Source organism: Vicugna pacos, chromosome 3, assembly GCF_048564905.1.
Source record: "Vicugna pacos chromosome 3, VicPac4, whole genome shotgun sequence".
NCBI lineage: Eukaryota > Metazoa > Chordata > Mammalia > Artiodactyla > Camelidae > Vicugna > Vicugna pacos.
Window position 1 is genome coordinate 66,372,853 of NC_132989.1, and position 19,414 is coordinate 66,392,266.

Below are 19,414 nucleotides of genomic sequence, written 5' to 3' on the forward strand. Positions count from 1 at the left end.
AGTTTTCATATTTAGAAACTGAGGAAAAAATTTAAAAAATTAAAGAACCGGATGGTTTAACATCATATGCTATTAATTTTTGCATATTTTAGTTTCTGAAATAAATTTATATTATGGTTCTGATTAAGTAGGTTCTTATGCTTTCGATACAGCATTTTGAGAATTGTTATTAAGGTTTTCTACTTCATAAAAGTGGATGATATCATAGATAACCTTGATTTGCCATAAAACATCAAATCAAAGATCATCTTTTGAAGCCAATGTTAAGGCCTTGAAATCTAATGCTCCAATACATTGCCGTGTTAAAAAGGCAAAAGTTTTTGTTCTCCTGACATGATAATTAGAATAAAGATAGAACTTTTCGTTTCTCCATTTAAGTTAATTTTATAATACAAGGAAATTACATTTTTGGCTTTATCTTAGCACCACCTCAAGTTATATAGAACCAACAGGAAGAAGAGAAGCTAAGTTTTGGGTATTATCCTCCTAAGTAATCTACAAATGGTTCATTATTCTTATGGAACAGGAAAAAGGATTTCTTTTAACTTGGGCAGTGATCTTTTCTGTAGATTTGTTGAGATCTAGAAACTGAAAAAAATATTAATTGAACTCGATTTGGATAAGGTAATTGGCTTTCTATTTTTTAAGGCCCTTACTGGAATGGTTACTGGAACACTTGAAATGGATAAGCATTTTGCCTGAAGCTTATTCAAGCAGCCAGGAAATCTTTCTCCCTTACTTGGCATAAGTAAAGATACTTTTCCATAGGATATTGCCAAAGATTCATTTGGCTTGGCAGTCACATGGATTTGTGATTACTTCTTGAGGGCAATAATTTTACTCCATGAAAATATCAGTCATTATTCTTTAAATCCATGGCTATCTAAAAAAAGATGGAGGGTTAATGTTTAATTTCTTGATAAGCTATTAATGTATTTGAATGACCTAAGGAATAAAGGATACTAAATTAATGATTACATTTGTTATCTTGCAGTCCCAATAAGGTGAATATTATACTCTTTTATAGGCAAAGAATCTGAGACGAAAGTTAGAAACTTAAAATCATACATTTTAGTGTTTATAGAATCCATATTTGAACCCATTTTTTTTTTCATCGAACATTTGCCTTTAAATGAAGATGAAGTTTCAGTTTTGCCAGATGAGAAATTCTGGAGATCTGTTCCATAACAATGTGAATATACTTAACACTACTGACTTGTATACTTAAAAATGTTCAAGATGGTAAATTTTATGTTATGTGATTTTTACTGCAATAAAAAATTTATTGGAAGTGATTTTTGAGGGGTTTACTTATTAAATAAATTTTCAGTGAGAAATAACCAAACGTAAAATGTTCATCATTTTGGTTCATTTCTTATCCAAAATGAAACTGCTGAAATTTTACCACTTGGGAGGAAGCTAAGTTAGTTACTTATATTTGGACTGAGCTATAAAAAGTCTAGTTTTATTATCAGAAGATTGTATTTCTTTAAAAAGTCTAGTCAATGATGTAAAGTTAAAAGATAAGATATAAATAAGAATTCTGTTACCAGAGATTGAGTGTATTTCAGTTTGTCACTCTGAATGAGAAGCCTACTTTTTAGTCAGAGATAAAACTCAGGTAAGCCTGAATATTTTTAGAGTTACAGATGTGTTTTTGACTATGTAAAATTTATTTCAAAAATAGTTGTTCTGTAGCCATTTTTTGGTGATAAGAGTAAAGGGTTTGTTTTAAAATAGAGTAGAAAGTATGTATTTGACAAGAATTACGTATTTGGTGATGCCACATTCTTTGTGATGCGTTTTCATGTAACAGGATAGATATACAACATCTCAATTAAAGATCAACCAACCACTCAAAAAAAAGCTAGTGATTTTTCTGTCTCCCACATATCTGAAGATTTATTTTATGCACCTATATTTTCTAAAATTATTACTGTTTAAGATTAAAAAGAGAGATTGATAATATGGGCCAATTGTTTAGAATTAGTTATTTTAAATTCTGTGGTTTAGTGTATTTCTCTATGTATGTAACTATCTGTTTATTTGTTTTGGCCGTAAGTGTAGAGGGTTAAGTTAGTAATACTCCTCAGTTGATGGCACAGTGTCATCTTTGGTCCATGTCAGGTCTTTCTACTCTTTAATCCATATTCATTCATTCATTGATTCCTGTCTACTTCCATTCACTGTTTCTACAACCTGCAGCCCCATAGGAAACAATTTAGGTCTATTTATCTTAATGTGACTGCATATGTGTGTGTATATATATATATGTGTGTGTGTGTATAGTCTCTATTTCTCACTACTTCAGTGGGGATTTACTATTTTACATTGTCTAACTGCTTGAGAATGTCTGTCTTCAAATTATTTCATTTTTTAAGAGAAGGAATCCAATCTATTTGAAGATAGTCTAGTTCAGATGAACTATTTAAGGATAAATATAACCTAATTTAGTGATTTATTATAAGTAAGTAAGTTTAACATGTTGAAAGCATTGAGAACTCTAGGAGAGTATATTACTCTTTTAACTCATTGGCTTCTTAAACTCAGTGAGTAATTAAAAGTTAAACTTCATTTTCCATTAAGCACCAAATTAATTCTTTGCAATTGGCTATAGCATTGCATAGGACCTCAAATGTAGTAGGGTTTCTATGAATGTATTGATTCCATTTGATGCCACATTTACCGGTTTGTAAATTGACTTGGTCGTTTGTAAAAGTTAATTCATTCTTGGGGAGGGCCTTAATATTTCAATATGATTTGGACATCAGTCAAGGCACCAGAATTTATTTATTACAAAAGTGATAAAAGATGTGGTTTCTAGTTTACAATCTAGTTGGTGACAACATTGCCCCCTCAGTATTACTGCTTTTGATTCACACTACTGTTGCCTGTGGTAGGCATGTCAGGTTTATCTCCATTTTTAAAAAAGGAAGATTGAAACTGAAGACATGGGATGGCTTATACAAGTGTACTTTGCTATGAAGTCATCATAAGGAATAGGACTGGTATTTTCTGATTCCTAGCCCAGTGTTCTTAATTCTGAATCCATGTTTTCAAACTCTTCTTCAGAAAGAACTGAAGGAGGTGACAAATGAAATAAGGCCACCTTAGAGAAGCTCCAGTATTAGTATTTTTATATAGTGGGTAAAAGGTGATGTTTTATTTAAAAACAAGTGCTACTCCTTTTAACAAAACTTTGAAAATCATTGCTATGTATTGTTGTTGCTTCTTTTGTTTTGGGATGGAAGTTCTGGGTCAAGTTAGTCAATGTTAACTCCATGAAAGAATGAGAAGAAAAGTGGAGATCACTTTGGGTAATAAGGACATTTTTAACAATATTAGTTTATCCAATCCATGAGCATGGAATGTTTCCCTTTATTTGTGTCTTTAATTTCTTTCATCAGTGTCTTTCAGTGTACAAAGCTTTCACTTCCCTTGTTACATTTATTCCTAAGTATTTTATTCTTTTAATGCTATTACAAATGGGATTTAAAAAAATTTTCTCTAAGAGTTGATTGTTAGTGTACAGAAATAATTTTTGTATATTGATTTTGTATCCTGCAGCTTTACTGAACTGATAAATATTTATTGAATGAATGTTGAATAGATGATGAGTTATCAAGAGATGATTAATTTACATTCACTGTCCTCTGAGAAGAATCTTAATATTCATCAAAAGTATATACTTTTCCATAAAAATGATTTTGTCTTATTTTGTAATAGTGGTTGGAGTAACATAACCACGTTTTAAAGAATGTGGTACCAGATTCTTTGCATGTGACTTCTTTAATGCCTACAACAACTTAGTGAAGTTAGTAGTATATCCCCACTTTATAGATGATGAAACAGTGCACTTACTCAAAGCTAATAAGTGCAGAACTGAGATTTGAGCCTAGGTCTATAACTGAAGTCAGCATGACTGCTTTGCTGCTTCCTAAATTAATTTCACTCTAGTTTGCTGCTTCCTAAATTAATGCGTAAGTTGTCTGGAAAATTCGCTTCTGATGAACACTTAACCTTTCCAATGATGCTGGGTAAGTGAGGTGTTACTGTAATAGGTGCTAATTGAATGGCGCAGAGAGTAAGTGCAAAAGAAAGAAGGAAAAGGTGTGTGCTGAAGTCATCAGAGAAGCTTCTTGGAGTATCTGTGGAGCTTCAGTTCTTTCAGTTGATGCTATGAAAGTGTTCAGAATACTGGACCTTGTAGGATATATGGGATAAAAATAAGTACTGTCGAGGAGAGGTGAGGTATTTCAGTTTGGAGAGAGTGCTTGAAGTCTTGGAGGTGTTGTGGATATCTAGAAAGAGGCAAGGACTAGTGTGACTGGAAGAGAGAATTTATATTGGAAAAAATAGGTTATTTGTTGAAAAAGTGGATGAGGATGATTGGTGGCAGTATATAATATATAAAGAATTTAATTTTTTCTGTGGTTGCCGAGAACAGTGGCCCTGTGGGATAAAGTCGTACTTCAGGGAACTGCATCCGGGAGCTGTGTGCAGGTGTTAAGTTGGAGTAGTGCAGCACGGGTAGCACGTGAGTGAGAGTGGCACTACTGGCCCTGGGCTTGAATCCCACCTCTTCTCCTTGCTGGCTTATGAGCTTGGAATTTTGTTTCACTTACTGTCTGTCAGTTTCTCCTCTGTGAAATGGGGATTGAACAGTAGTATCCTTTGTCTAGTCCCAGAGATTCTGATTCGATGGGTCTAGGGTGCAGGGCAGGAGTACCCTCTCCTCCCGAGTCACTTTTAGTTACTCCTCCTCTGTGATCCTAGAGCACTGTGTATTTGCTTAAGTTTTCTTTCTTGACCTCTGAAAAAATTAAACTTCTTAGGTAATGGCACACTATCAGCTTTGGCACATACAAAGCTCCTGTCTTGTTTTATTTTATTTAAAATAGTTCTCATTTATCCACTGTTTCAGTTTTCATTCTCTGCCTCCCAAGACATGCAGACTAATGTTTTTGGATGTGTGTGTATCTTTAAAAAAAAAATGGCAGTGTTTTATGCACATATGTTTTTCATTTATATAAATGGTATTCTGCTATAGAATCACTCAGCTCTCTGAAAATGCCTTTTATGATGGAAAATTTCAAACATACAAATGTTGAGAGAATAGTATAACAAACTCCCATGTATCTATCATTCAGCATCCACAATTATCCACTCATAGATAATTTTGCTTAATAAATATTTCCAACCTTTCTACAACTCCACCTCAACAAATTGTATTATTTCAAAGCAAATCTGAGGTTTTTTTTCTCCCCGTAAGTATTTCAGTGCTTAGTACAAAAAAGTCTATCCATTTGAATCTCTGAATGTATGTTTCACAACTTGAAATTGCTATAGGTATTTCAGCGTATGTATCTACGACATCTTACTTGTCTGGTCCTCTGTGATGATCGCCTAGATTGCCTGTAACTTCGGGCTACTACAAACAACTCGTGATTTCCATTTTCATACCTGTCTTTTTTTTTTTTTTAATTGAACTGTAGTTAGTTTACAATGTTGTGTCAATTTCTGGTGTACAGCATAATGTTTCAGTCATACATATACATATATATATTCATTTTCATATGCTTTTTCATTATAGTTACTACAAGATAGTGAGTATAGTTCCCTGTGCTATACAGTATGAACTCATTGTTTATCTGTTTTATATACAGTAGTTAGTATATGCAAATCTTAAGCTCCTAATTTATCCCCTCTCATTCCCCCCGGGTAACCATCAGTTTATTTTCTATGTCTGTGAGTCTGTTTCTGTTTCGTATATGTCTTCTTAAGGACTTTTGGGAGAACTCTGATTTTCAAGGGTAAGAGAGTACTCATCACCTTCTGTCTCTGATCTGTTTTATCTTTCTTCATAGTATTTATCACAACAAAACATAGTATATTAATTTTGATATGTATTTACTTATTTCTCTTGCTCAGGTTCCTTGATGGCAAGTGTCTTATCTGTGTTGTACACACCTATAACCCTAACACTTAAAAAAGTAATAAATATTTGCTGAATGAATAGAGGTGAATTTGCTATTTATATCATTTGCCCATGTTCCCTGCTCAGTAGGGATTCTTTGAATATTCTTGACATTAATCCTTGTTGATTTTAGACATTGTAATATAATCTGTTTCATTGTTTGCTTGTTTTCTGAGTTGGAAGAGTTCTCCAGAAGTTAAGAACAATATTTGGGAAAATTTTTAGATCCTGTGATTCTGAAGCCTGATTTAGAAGGATTAAACAGTTGACTTATTTTGTTGCTGTGACTAACTGTCCCATCAAGTAGTGGTTTTAATGTTTTTCATGGAGTCCATCTAAACTTGATTAGAAGCTGGCAGATTTTAGGTCTCCTACTATTGTGACTATTTTCTAAAACCCCTGAAAGTAGTATTAAGCTGAGTGGTTGATAAATATGCTAGAGAATGTGGAACCCAGCCTGTCTATATATCTGTATATCTGGTTGCTTTCTTCCCCACTTACTATGGTTTTAAAACTACTGTTCTACCTAATATTTTGTTTGGTAATGATTATATTATAAGCATGCCTGTGATTGTGAAAACAATATAGCAAAAAGAAAACCCCTGGTTATTGATGTTACTTGTGTTTTTTGAACAGATCTAGTTTTACTTTTATGTGGAATAATCAGGCAGCATGTTTAACACTTCAGCAGTGAAATACATCTTACCAGTTAAAAAAAATCAATGTAGAGATTTAGGTTTTTCCCATGGCTGAACATCTACTGCACTGAAGGATTGTTAAAGCCAAACTGTGAATTCTAAGAGTGCATGACTGATGGCATTTTAAAGTACGGCAAAAATTTTGTTCAGAAGCTTAGCAACAGAGGAGAGGGAGAGATAACCTTGGTATTTATCTAGTCAGCTTTCTTGCCTTTCTTCTAGACGACGATAAACACTAGTGATGTCTTTGAAATCCTGATGCATTATTTTTGCGTTCCTTTTGTTGAAATTTTATGCAAACATCTAAACAGTAGCTAACAGTCTAGCTTGAAAAGCCTAGCGTGTATACTTTAGCACCTGAAGCTTTAGTTCTAAATGATTCTGACAGCAGTAGTGCGCCTCTTTCAGAAGTTGTAACAGAGGCCGCGCCAGCATTTTGATGGGTTGTGATGCAGGTTTCAAGTTGTGGTGTAAACAACAGTGAGTATGAGACCACGGGAAGACCATCTGGAGTGACTACTCTGATACATTTTGCACCGACGTGTGGTGGCGGTGACACAAGGTGGAGATGGGCTTGGTAGTGCTTCAAGGGCTTTTGCTTTAGGAAAACTGTGGAGCTCAGAACATGCCGTGTTACCAGAGTTAGGAAAAAAGTGCAGTCTGGATGAGCTCTGAAGTACAATCTGGGCTTTATTAATCATATTTTTAAACTTTGTGTATTTTATGATGCTTTGACATCTTGGCGTCTTGCTGGCTGGGGACAGATTGCCCCTCCCAGGGCTAGCTAATTCCTAGAGATAGCACTTCCCTGTGAGGGTGCCTTTCATATACAAACCAGCCAATCCAGAGCCCTGACTCACTGCCTTTGTAGAGCTCTTACAGGCTCAGCTGCCATCTCTTGGCCCTAACAGCACCTCAGGGCCTGTGGCAGCCCGCTAGGGGCAGTCCCTGCACCCTAGAGCCTGCTGAAATGATTCAACGTAGCCAATCCAGACTGTTTACCCCGCACTCCTTGCCGTTCCTGACAAAACCACAACAAAGACTTGCCCGTGTTTCCCCCTTGCTCCTTCTGCCTCCAGACTGGCCTGGAGCTTTCCCATGTGGCCCTGTGTGGTGTGGCCTGCCCCGCTCTTGGGAACTGGCAGTGGTAAACGCTTCTTTGAAAAGCAGTTGTCTCCATGTCTGTCGCTTTACTACACCTGATGGAAACAAGTCCTGGGTACATTTTACAACATGGGCCCAGCTCTCTTCTGGAGTCCCCTTAGCTGCCTCTGGCCGAGTAATTCAAGCTCATAATCAAGATGGGTAGGAAGGTCTTGGGCGCCTTTGGTCTCCCCTCTGTTGCTGTGAGAAGCCACATTCTCCACCTTTTCTCTCCGGTCCCTTTGTTGTGGATATTGAGAAGTCCATGGAGGGCATCTGTTTTGAGAAGTAACAGGCTTGGCTGGATGAAGACAGTTATCTGCCCCCTTCTTTGGGATTGGCTTTAGCTCTTCTTGGAGGATGAGGGCATGTGGTGGGAGAAGGGAGGAGCAGTGGTAGTTGTAAGTCCTGGAGAAGGGGAGCTGGGTGACCTCGGAGGGAGATCCACCAGCTGCTTCTCACTGCGGCAGGAGGCACAGAGCCAGATCCCCTGCCCTGCTGCTGCCTCTGCCCTAAAACAGCCAGTGGATTTCTGTAACAGGAGGTTATTATCATACTGTGTTTCGAAACCTGTGGTGACCTCATCGGGATAAACAAGGATGTTTCAATGGAAACACTGTAGGAATAAACATAATAAAAGTTTACTGAGGAAAAGATGATATATAATTCTGGCAAAAAATGTATTCATGTTATTATAAAAAATGTAATTGAAGAAAAATCACAAATTTTGTGTTCACTAAATATGGATTGTATTTTAAGTGAGAGATTTACGTAAGAGGTTTATAGCAAGGTCTAAATTAGAAATGGGCTTAGAAGTTTACATTAGCGTTTCTGTGGCCCAGAGTGCTTTTATGTGTTAAGGAAGCTACAGACTTGCTGTGGCATCACTTGTGGCTCCATATTAGGGAAGACCTTAGTTATTGCATTTCTTACATAGATTCCCCTAAGGATTTAGTCTCATTGAATACTGACAAGTTGACACATTCTCTTTTCATGTGTGGCACTCCTGGGAATATATGAAATGCAAAATTTATATTCATATCATATTTAACTGGGGCATCAGCTCAGAGCTTGCCCAATGAAGCAGTGCGACCCTCAGCCTCCACCAACCTCGGAATTTCTTAAATCTCAGTTGCTTTCCTTTGAATGTGGAGAATTTTGTCACTTAGGTTTCCCACCACAGCCTGAGCTCTGCTAGTAGTAGGAGGCTGATTGGTAGTTGCTGGATGACCTGCTGTGAGGCAGCCTACTTTGCCTGCTTTCAAAGCTAATCGATATGTGTTGTCCTTTTTTTTAAAAATCAGTTTTATTTTTTCTTATATATTTTTCTTTCCTTATGGGTTTTTCTTTGCTAGGCTGCCACTTTAGATCTACTCACTTCAGTTAGCCCTCTGAACTCTCTGTCTGTTGTACATGATATATGTTATTGCCGCAATGAAAAACCTGGGTAGTTTCTTCTTCCATCTGCCCCTTCCTATGTAAATTTGTAAAAAATATTTCCCTGTTGATAATGTGTCACTGTGAGCTTTCCATGTCTCCTTTCCCATCCCTTTTCAGAAGTATAATTTCTTAGTTATTTGCTTAATGTCTAGGTAGGTGTAAAAGTCTATAATCAAAAAGAAAAACTTACAAATGATGAAAAAGCATACTTAGGGTAATACAAAAGAGTTCTCGGGGGCTTGCATGATTATAACTCAATCTGGAGTTCTCTAACTCCGCTACAACTCAGAAGAGGTACCAACATGCTTCAGCCATGTATTGATGACCTGTTTTATGTAGGGAGACCACAACAACGTGTGCTCCAGTAATTGGTTCTGGTCCCTTTTAGGTAGGCTTTGTGAAATGTTTGGATGTGGGTTTTTTATCTTATGGTTGAAGAGACAATATACTGGAAAACTCTTTTATTTTAAGGAATACCTAGAATAAGAGAAATGAAAAGATAAGTAGAGTCATGAAGTTTATTTGGTTGGAAACAAAAGAATTGAAGCAGTAAAACAGCATAAATAAGCACGTGGAAAATCTTGAAATGTATACAGTAAGTTCAGTTTTGAGGGGAAGGTGGATTTTCAGATATTATGTTTGTTTCAAATGGGTGGTAAAGAAGAAATGGCAATGTTATCCCATAGTTTAAATGTCATATATTTGATGCCAGAGATCTGTGAATTGCTAAGAGGCAAGTTGGTGGATCTGGGATTTGATCTCACTGCACTCATAAGTGGTTGGTTACTGTTTCATGAATGCTGGTAGAAGACCCGAGACTCCTGGCCCCCAAGTCTCATGGAGGTGATATAATGTGGTTCAGCTGGATGCTGTATAGTGGGTTGCTGCTGAGGAATACCAAGGATGGGGACTCCACTGCTTTTATAGTAACCAAGACTGCCCCTTGTCCTGGAGGGTGATGTTACCTCATCCCTGAGAAACGCCGTGGTGAAGAGTGGTCGAGATCCTGCGTTTCTGGCATATCCAGCAAGATGTAAAAGACTGTGAGAATCATAGAGGAGTGTCTCCAACTGGCTTTAGTAAGACTACACAAGTACATCCCGTGTTTTTTTTTTTTTCATTTTTAGAACTGTGAATGTAGTATTTAAAGAACAGTTAACCAAAGGAGATCTTTTAAATGGAAAATTCTAGTGAAGTTCAAGCCATGTATTTCTTGAATTGTGCAAAAATTAGGAAATTGATACCAAACTTTATATTACAAATGAAGTCATTATGTTAGGCGGTCATGCTGCAAATAGTTTTGAGGGGGCTTACTATTCAATAGACTCTGGGAATACAAAGATTGAGCAACGTGTAGGACTCCTGTGCCCTGAGGATAAAATAGAGGGGCAGACAGGTAAATCATGTTGTGGTGTAATAAACGCTGTGACGCCCAGGTTGCTGGGGAGACACAGAAGAAAGGCGCCCAATGCAGCCTGGGGTGAGATGGTCAGGAAGTCTTCTGGAAGGAGCATACTTTTAAGTTGAGTCTTAAAGATAAAAAGTTAGCAAAATGGATAAGAGAGGATGGGCACACTGGCAGAGGGACCAGAAAGGGCAAAAGCACAAGTTAAGGGAGTTTACTGCATTCCACGACCTGCCGGCAGTGTAGCTATATTGCAGCAGTGGTCCTTCTCATGTGGGGAGAAGGTCATTGAAGAATTCCAAGCTCAGGAACTATAGGACCAAATTTTTTAAGTTAAAAAAAAAATCATCTTGGCACATATGTTAGAAGACAGGTGAGATTAATGCTGGAGGTGTGGAGACTCCTTTTTAAGCTAGTGTGGTCATTTAGGTAAGATTTGGTAAGGGTCTGAACTAAAGACTTTTGACAAAATAGGTGGAGAAGAAGGGAGCAACTCAAGAAAGACTTGAGGAACAGAATTGACAGTGTCATTAATAGGAAGATGGCCTGAGGGAAAGGTTGTCAGGGAGATAATGTTTGACAGACTATAGGCCTGAATATGTTGAGCTGATGTACCTGTAGGGCATCTAGGTGGAGATCTATATGGATTTGGAATTTAGGAGGGCTTTGAACACTGGGATGTGGATTTGGGTGTCATTTATTCAAGCAATGAGTATCTACTGTATGTAAAGCACAATGCTAGGTGCTGAGGAAGCAGCGTTGAACAGGAGTTGTTCTCATGCAGTTTGCACTTTCATAGGACATAGACATTAAACAGGAAAATTGCAAATTCTTCCCTCCCCCCACCCCTAGAGGTTAAAGTGCTGCCTGTCTTAGATTTCAGAGCTCTAGTGTTGCCCCGCTGCATGGGGTGTTCATTGTTTACGTAGAATGAAATGAGCAACTGAGGGTCTTGTTCAGGATGAACAGGAGTTAGCCAGGGAAAGAGTCGTGGGCAAGGGGACAGAATGGTTTCAGCCAAAGGAAACAGCATGTGCCAAGGCCTCCAGGCAAGAGAGATCTTGGTAAGTTCAAAGAACAGAAAGACTAGTGTGGTTGAACCATAGGGAACCAGGGGGAGAGTGGTGTGAAATGAAGCTGGAGAAGTTGGCAGGGGCCAGATTATTCAAGACTTTGTAGGTGGGAAAGCATTTGGGAATTTATTCTAAAACCACAGTAAGCTATTGAAAGGTTTTAAGGAGGGTGCTGTGAGATTGTGTTTTGAAAAGATTTTGATTATTAATGTGGAGAATGCTTTGGAAGGAGGCAGAAATGGAATCTGGGAGGTCAGTTAGGACTCTAGGCTGGTAATAATGACGGTTCGGACTAGGTAGTAATAGTGGAGATGGATGGAAGTTGGTAGACTCAAGTTATTTAAAAGGTAGAGTTAATGAAACTCTGTGATTGTCATTTATCATGGTGCAATGTCATGTATTGTTATGGAATCATCCAGAGTAAAGACAGAACATGGAGGGTGAATTCCTGCAGAATACCAGCATTTAAAGGGTAGGCTGAGGAGAGGATTTCCATAAAGGAGAGATGGAAATGGCTAGAGAGAGGAAAGGAATCACAAAAGATACCACAAGTTATAAAGGATGGGCCTTTGAGAAAGGAGAACCTTGTTAACGCTTTATATGCTGAAGAGTAACTAGCAAAATGGTTGATGCTGGAGGAAAGGTGGAGCAGTATGGTGTTTTGAAAGAATATTTAAGGACATCAAAATGTTAATTGAAAAAATAATGTAAATTTGCATATTCAGCATGAGCCCCCCCATTTAAAAAAATGAGCATTAACGTGTTTATGTAGCAAAAACATTCAAAGGCAATACAGCAATATATTAATAGTTTCATCTGGATGGCAAACTTATTTTATTCTTAGTCTCTGTGCAGTTTTCAAATTGTATGAACATTTATTAATATTATGATTTGGAAAATTATTTTACATCATCCCCATCGACTTAGGGATTCCTTTTGCTTCTTTCTCATGTTGGATCCCCTGTCACTTGGTTTCCTCTTTGTTGGGTCCTCCTGTGGTGGACTACATTCTCCAGCAGTATCCTGAATATTCGGGGGCTTCTTTTGACCTAGAAAATCAGGCCCTGTTCTGGGGTAATATCACTGAGTTAGTTCTTTGATTTCCTTCCCTCAGTTCTCTCATTCCCTCTCTCTTTAGAATTCCTATTTTCTTCAGATGTTGTAGCAACTTGGACTGGTCTCCAATTATTCTCTCTCTTCTCTTCAGTTGTTTTCTACATTCTTTCTTTTTGGTTTTCTTTTACTGGGAGATTTCCTCAGTTTTATCTTCCAGCTGTCTGTAGATAAAGAAATTTTCCTGTTACTGGAACTCACTTTATGTTTAATACCATCTTGTTCTAGTTCCATGGATGCTTATATTCTTTTATCTCTTCGAAGTTTATTAATGATTGTTTTGGAAATTTTCTTCTCTTTACATATTACCTGTTTCTTTCAAGTTACTATTTGTTTGCTTTGGTCTCTTGTTTCAGGCTCTCCTTAAATGTGTGGTGGTCCTTGGCTAATCAGTTCACTTAAGCATTCTAAAAAGAGTTCTAAAAAGGTGGCCAATAGCGCTGTGTCTCTGAATGAGGCTTGTAGATTTACAAATTTTAGTCTCATAATCTGGCTTTCAGGGTAATTTGGCTGAGCTGTTCAATTGGGGAATTTCTGATGTCCATATTTTTAGATGTTTTAGGCTGCTTAGATTCCCCAGAGAAGACTCTTCGTTACCTGTCTGAAGCGTATAAGCCTGTCTTCAGTGTTTTGGAAGCCAAACTGGGGAAGGAGCACATAAACTTTCCCTTTATTCCTCTCTTTTTTAGTGGGGTATGTTTCTTCTAAACTTGTCTTACGTCATTCAGTAATAATAAAACCATTTGAAAAATCTCCTCCAGAAAATAAACCTCTACTGTTCTGCAGGGATGGAGGAGGAGCATTAATCTAACTGGAGTTACGAGGTGGAGTGGGGAGTTGGGAATCTAACAGCTTTTCAAGCAGATTTTTAACCAATCTTCCTGTTCATAATCCTTCTTTGTCGTTTGGAGATCCTATCATGTAAATTGAGTTGTTTTTACTTTCCATTTTTTGCCTGCTTAGTATTCAGATTTCTTGGGTCTGAAAAGACATTTGCTATAATTTTGTTATTGTTGTCTCATTTCCTGGACTGCTTGTGAATTTAAGCTGTTGAAAAAAAAAAAAAACCCTTTACTGCCATTTTGCTGGGAGAGTGTGCTTGTAAATATAAGTTAAGTTCACCATCTTTAAAAGTAAATCTGAAATCTTAATTTTTTTGAAGATATAATCTTTTTCCTTTTCTGTTGTATAATAGATGGCTTAGGCATATTCCTAGTTGATAGCGCCACCCCCACCCGAACCCAGCCCCTGCCCAACCCCTTTTAAAAGGGCCGGTGAATATCCCTCTTTTCACAAGTTCTATTCCAGCTGAAATCTCTTATGACTTACTCAGGCTGTAACTTTTGATATTAACTTTTGATATTTTCATGAAGGGCTTAGTGGTTAATGATAGCTACAGTAGGTAAAGTCCGAAGCTTCAGTATAGGTATTTAGGCTGTAATGATAGCAACAGTGATAATAAAAATAGCTTAAATAGCTTACAGTTGCTTACAAAGTGCCAAGCACTGACTTGAGTTCTCCACTTAACACATTTAAGCCTCACACCAACTTTTTGGAAAAAGTACTGTTATTATCTCCTATTTAGCAATAAAGAAATTGAGGCCTAGAAAGATTATGTAACTTTGCCATAGTCATCAGAGCAAACTAGGAAGTGGAGAGTAAGAATATGAATCTGGGTAGTCTGGCTCCAGAACCCTCGCTCTTAATCTTAACCATCGTGTGGCACTACCTCTGTGTGCTGTGAGGAGTCTCTCTGTTGTTTGAGAGAAAGATTTGAATTCTCTGATCAGGCAGAATAATCGGTTTACTCGGTCACTGGAAATCATATATCTGTTTAGGCATTATTTATCACAAATAGTCTACAACCATAAAAATATTTTCCTTTTTATGATTTATCTTATTTGTTACATAGATTTTTTTGGGTCATGTCCTAAAAGGCTTTACTGTTTCCTTTTGTTTAAAAATGGATGTATTTCTTATGATCCTCTTTTGCTGAACTTTCATTGATTCATACTTTCCAAAGACAGCCTTCTGCCTCATTAAACTGTTATTCAAGTGTATGGTAAATTTCTGGTAAAGTGGTGAGCTATAGGAAAAGTCTCCTCTTCAGATTTCAAATTTTAATTATCTTAAAGAGTAACTATCCATATTTAAAAATATGTGGACTAGATATTTTATTGAGAATTTATTGAGCAGAATCAGTTAGCTGAGTTCAGCTGTTTAAAAAGAGTTTTTGTTTCCTTTGTTTTCCTAGAAGTCGGAAGAAAAATGTAATGACAAGCACCCAATTATTTAATTCCCTTCCTGCATCAAGATGTGAATAAACAACTCTATGGAATTAAACCTGTTCTGTTTTAGGCTTTTGCATTCTCTTGACTGTTTCAGTTTATGCCTGAAAGAAAGAAGAATGAAATTTTTATTTTTGTTGTTATTAAATGAATTTTAAGAGCCTTAAGTACAGTCATATTCAGATGTACATTCAAAAATATATTTCCTTGCCTTCGTTTTTTAGGATTTATTTATTGCTATATTTTAAAGATACTAAGAAATCATATCTATTTATATATACAAATCCTAGAATCGAGTTCAACATTTTTTTTTTACTTGAATTAGCAGATCTTTATTCTTATTCCCATGACTGTAATGTTCTTTCTTCCCTGTAAATTTTGTCTCTTATCCTGTATTAAAACATAACTCTCATTTCTTTTTAGAATTCATCTATCACTTATTCCAGCTCACTCTTGTGAGAGTAATGCTTGGGATTTCCTTAGCACTTATGTATTCATACTGTATTTGAGGCAATATTTTGTTTCTATGGAAATGTGCTTTTTAGCTTCCTGTTGGTACTATTAAGAATGAGAGGTTGTTTTCTAATTCATGTCTTCTAGTTCTGTTTCCATCCATTAGCCCTTCCTGTTACACTTTGGCTTCTAGAAGATGATCAATAAATGTCAATGCCGAATTCCATAGAAAAATTTGACTAAATTTCATAATTATGTAGGTCTTTATCAAGTCATTTAGAAGTTCATCATCTTCTGCCTGGTCCACATTGAGAGTGACATTAGCCTTGATCACACAGTTTCTTGTTTGAGATTCACTTAGAAGGGAAAAGTGCTGTAAGATACAAAGGCATATTGAAATCAGAGTAAAACATCATCTAGCACTGCCTTTGTGAAGAAGCCACATTTTTTTCCTCCCAAGGTATCTACTAGACATTCTTCATTCATCCATTTTCATTATTTAATTTACCTTTTATCACATTATATAGTTGGACCATAGTTAGCATTGTATTATATAACCTTCCTAATTCATGGTTGTTAGGATCAACGGGAGGCTTTTTGGTTTGTTTATTTTTTTAACAACAGAGTGTTCTCAGTCAGAATTTTTGTAATAGAGACCATTCTCTTGAAATTTCTTCTCTTCTAATTTAATGGTCAGTTTGTTGAATTTGAGGACACTGTAAGAACTGCCTGTTTAGTTGAAATCTTGAATTGATAGTGTAAAGTTAAAAGCACAGACAAAAAGCATTGGTGAGACTTCCTGTCTGCTTATTTTCCTTCTAATGAATTTTTAACTATTTGAATTAAAATACTGAATTGAGGGAAAACTGCATCTCTGACAGACAGGAGTCCTAACATACACAGAATAATTCTTTAAGTGTTGCATATCTGGCTATGATGATTTTTTAATATTTCTTTTCATTTTATTATTTTTATAACTTTCTAAAAGAAAGGTTATATAAAGAAACTAATAAGAAAATGGATATGTTTTTAAATTTACAGAAAGGGAAACATTGTATGTTAAATTATTAGAAATCATAGATCATTTAGAAGTCTCTATTTTTTCCTTCCTACACTTTATGATTTAATTCCTTAAATTCTTGGAGATCAAATTAGACACAAACATGTCAAATTTCTAGAGTTTCTCTTTTTCCTTTTTTGTCACGCTTTCATATGTCTGTATTTTGTATATCATGAGCTAAATTAAGATTTGTTGATATGAATTGTGACTAACATATTATTAAGGAATTAACAGGAACTGTGCTCATTGTGGTGGAGAACATGAAGGAAACTATTTGGGAGGTATTTGGTTAATTTTATTATAGAAGAGAAAACAGGAAACTGGAAAGGGGGTAAAACATAAAAAAGAAAGGTGAAAGAGATCAGGAGAAAAAATGCGAAGAGAATTATTTGCATAGCTATAGTTGATTATGTATTTGCTTCTGTTTCAATTTAATTTACTTGTTCTTTGCTCATTGAATTTTAAACTTCAAGAAAATGGGGGCCATTGCTTCTGCTGCCTTTGCAACTCCCAGATCTTAGTGTCAACTCAATTATCCATTGAGAGATTATCTGCTTTGTGTTTTAGCCTTTGCAAATATAGCTTTCAAGTTCTTATTGACATAAGTAAACAAAGAGGGTGATAAAGACTTTTGAGTCATTTCACTATTTCATGCTTACCTTTACACTCTTGTGTCGCTTGGCTCTTAGATCAGACTGTTCATAGTCAACCTTTAACTTTGATTCAAAGTGGATCAACTGTCTCACTTTTTTTCCCTTAAAAAAAAAGCAATTTACAATAAAAGTGTTTTTCTGGTGGATTTAATTGTCTTCAAATTGACTTTTAGCCCCTGCCTCTCCTAGCTAGCCTCCACTTGGGGGTAAAGATCAACCCAGTACACTGTCCTGTATTTAGCTATAGGGCCATGCCTGGATCACTGATACTCAGCTGACTCCTAAGGACTTAGAATATCTTTAGCCATCAAAGACAACTTTAATTGGGACATACAGCCCACACATACAAAGTTGAGAAGAAAGAGTGTATTTTAGTAGGACTTCCAGTAAGGATTGAAACATTAATTTTCTGGTGTTCTCTTATGAATATAAATATCCAGCTACTTAGCTTTAACTATATAACGATAAAATACCAATGCAGCAGATTAAAAAAAAAACAGTTTTTGTTTAAGCCTTCTTTTAAAAAAATCTGAGGGATGAAGTTCTCTATCTGTAACAGGAAGCAATGATCAGCGAAGAGTTAAGGAAAAACATTGAAAAACTTTTCAGTTCAGTTCATTAAAGTGCTACTGTATATGTTATGTAAAGCATTGTCAATTCCAGAAAATTAAACATGATTCTATTCAAATGTAGGTACAAATAACTATATCTGCTCTATTGTACTATGTGCGTAACTCTGTCATAGCTTACATGAATCTTTGTTTAATCACTTCCTGTTTCCTTTGCTGTAGCAGACGTTCCTTGAAGTCAGGGCCGATGTCTCTGAGCTCTGTATCTTTAAGATTTAATCCAGTTCCCGGAATACAGCAATCACTGAATGAGTGGTAGATGAATTAATCATTATATGGACTATGAATGTTTCTGGGTGTGTTTTGTTTGTTTGTGTTTTAGGGGGGATTGCAGTTTTAAAAAATTAATAGGGAAATGTTGGCCATGATGTGCTTTACCCTGCACTGCATTTTTGATACAGTTTTTGATTAATTTCTGAAGTCATTAGTCTCATTTCCAAGGGGAAAATGTAGGGATCACCTTTTCTGTACCTCTGCTGTTTTTCCAGATGTATTGACTAAATTGTAATTGTTGGATGGTAACATTTTTTATTTATTTAATACTTTGTACTTTTCCAAAAACTTCCATGTGTTACAAAGCCTTATCTTCACAACATCCTGAAAGAGGTATAGGTAAGGAAACTGAGGCAGAGATTTATGCCTGAAGTTGTAAATCTAAAACCTAGAATCTAGGGCTTTTGAATTTGTGGTTCAGCACTACTTTGCATTTACCTTACAGACACCTTTAAAATTACTTCTTGTTGCATACTGTATTCATGATAGGGCTGCTGAAACAGTGTGACAGAGTGAGTGGCTGAAGCAACAGGAATTTCTTGTCTGGTGGCCTGAAGTCCAAAAATCATATTTTTGGCAGGATTGGTTTCTTCTGAGGGCTGTGGGGGAGGACTGTCCAGGCCTCTTTCCGTCTTCTCCCTGTGGTTCTTCATATCATTTTCCCCCTAAGCATGTCTCTTTCCAGATTTCTTTTCTTAATGAAGATACCAGTTATATTGGATCAGGGATCCACTCTACTTCAGTATGATCTCATCTTAACAAATTACATCTACAGCAACCATGTTTCCAAGTAAGGTCACTTTGAGGTATTAGGGGCTAGGATTCTAATATATCTTTTTTGGGTGTGGACTATTTAACAAGTTACACTTAAAAGTTTTAGCAAAAGAAGCCTGACTAGAGATGAGGACTTTTTTTTTTTTTCCCCAGTAGCTTAATAGAAATTGCTCATTTGATCCTCACTGCTCTGTTAACTCTCAGATGAAGTTAAGTTAATGCCAGTGGAAGGCATTTCTGACAGAACCATCCCTGTTCTGGTTCTTAGGGCCGTAGTTATCCAATGAGTAGTTGGTGGAAATAGCCATATTTATAATTTTATTTCCCTGGCATTTTTTTAAGTTAGAATACACAAAGTTAACTGAGAACTGAGCACTTCTCTTGGGGCTAATCTCTTTAAGTAAATCTATCTGTCACTTCATGCTCCAGCTGTTC

The 19,414-nt window shown here is 36.3% G+C and overlaps 1 protein-coding gene and 1 long non-coding RNA gene across 6 annotated transcripts in view; one reads left to right on the plus strand and one right to left on the minus strand.

The window, feature by feature from the left end:
* The window catches only part of SSBP2 (single stranded DNA binding protein 2), a 249,894-nt gene that overhangs the window by 18,243 nt on the left and 212,237 nt on the right, over positions 1 to 19,414 (plus strand). The gene's annotated exons all lie outside the window — the stretch shown is intronic.
* Positions 12,600 to 19,414, minus strand: part of LOC107034343 (uncharacterized) — a 64,405-nt gene continuing 57,590 nt past the window's right edge. For 2 of the 4 annotated variants that reach the window (XR_012071355.1, XR_012071352.1), the window contains exons 4-6: positions 18,054 to 18,176; positions 17,310 to 17,405; positions 15,100 to 15,241 (exon numbers count right to left, since the gene is read on the minus strand). This is a non-coding gene — a long non-coding RNA (uncharacterized lncRNA). Of the gene's footprint in view, positions 13,897 to 15,099; positions 15,242 to 15,867; positions 15,964 to 17,309; positions 17,406 to 18,053; positions 18,177 to 19,414 lie in introns of those variants that run through there. The other 2 variants (XR_012071354.1, XR_012071353.1) reach the window with 2 other exon arrangements.